The sequence below is a fragment of the Leptosomus discolor genome, chromosome 9 (genome assembly GCF_034619465.1).
Source record: "Leptosomus discolor isolate bLepDis1 chromosome 9, bLepDis1.hap2, whole genome shotgun sequence".
NCBI classification, from domain to species: Eukaryota; Metazoa; Chordata; class Aves; order Leptosomiformes; family Leptosomidae; genus Leptosomus; species Leptosomus discolor.
In genome coordinates, this window is record NC_141399.1 from 47,147,760 (window position 1) to 47,148,662 (window position 903).

Consider the following 903-nt stretch of genomic DNA (forward strand, 5'->3'; position numbering starts at 1 on the left):
GGCCGCCGCGCCGCGGGGCTGAGGGGAGCGCGGCCCCCCGAGCTGCCCGCCCTCCCCCGCGCCCGCAGCAGGAGGAGGCGGCGGCGGCGGCGGAGGAGGAGGAGGAGAAGCGGAGGCGGCGGCGGCCGCCGGGGCCCCGCTAGGCTCCCGCCGGGGCCTGAGGCGAGGCGCGCATCCGCTGCGGTCGGGACGGGGCGGGGAGGTCCGCAGCCGGCGGGCCGCGCCGAGGCCGCCTGGTTAACGCGCCGCCATTGCCCTTTCTTTGGCTCCTGCGGGCGGGGAGCGGGGGAGGGAGGCGCGGAGGAGGGCGAGACCCCCCGGCGTGGGCGCGGAGGCCGCCGCCGGGCCTTAGCGCCGCCCGCTCCCCCGTTACAAAAGGCGGCGGGCCCTGGGCGAGAGCCGCGGCGCAGGACCGGGCAGCGCGGGCGCATGCGCGGCGCTAGGGCGCATGCGCCGAGGGAAGCGGCGGCGCCTGAGGCGGGCGGGAAGGGAGGGAGTGAGGGAGAGCGGCGGGCGGGAAGGAAGGGAAGGAGTGAGGGAGAGGGGCGGGAAAGGACGGGAAGGAGTGAGAGAGAGAGGCGGGAAAGGACGGGAAGGAGTGAGGGAGAGAGGCGGGAAAGGACGGGAAGGAGTGAGGGAGAGAGGCGGGAAAGGACGGGAAGGAGTGAGGGAGAGAGGCGGGAAAGGACGGGAAGGAGTGAGGGAGAGAGGCGGGAAAGGACGGGAAGGAGTGAGGGAGAGAGGCGGGAAAGGACGGGAAGGAGTGAGGGAGAGAGGCGGGAAAGGAAGGGAAGGAGTGAGGGAGAGAGGCGGGAAAGGAAGGAAGGAGGGAGGGAGAGCGGCGGGCGGGCTCTGGCAGAAGCGGGCAGGAGCCGCCGCCCTCAGCACCCCCAGGGCAATGCA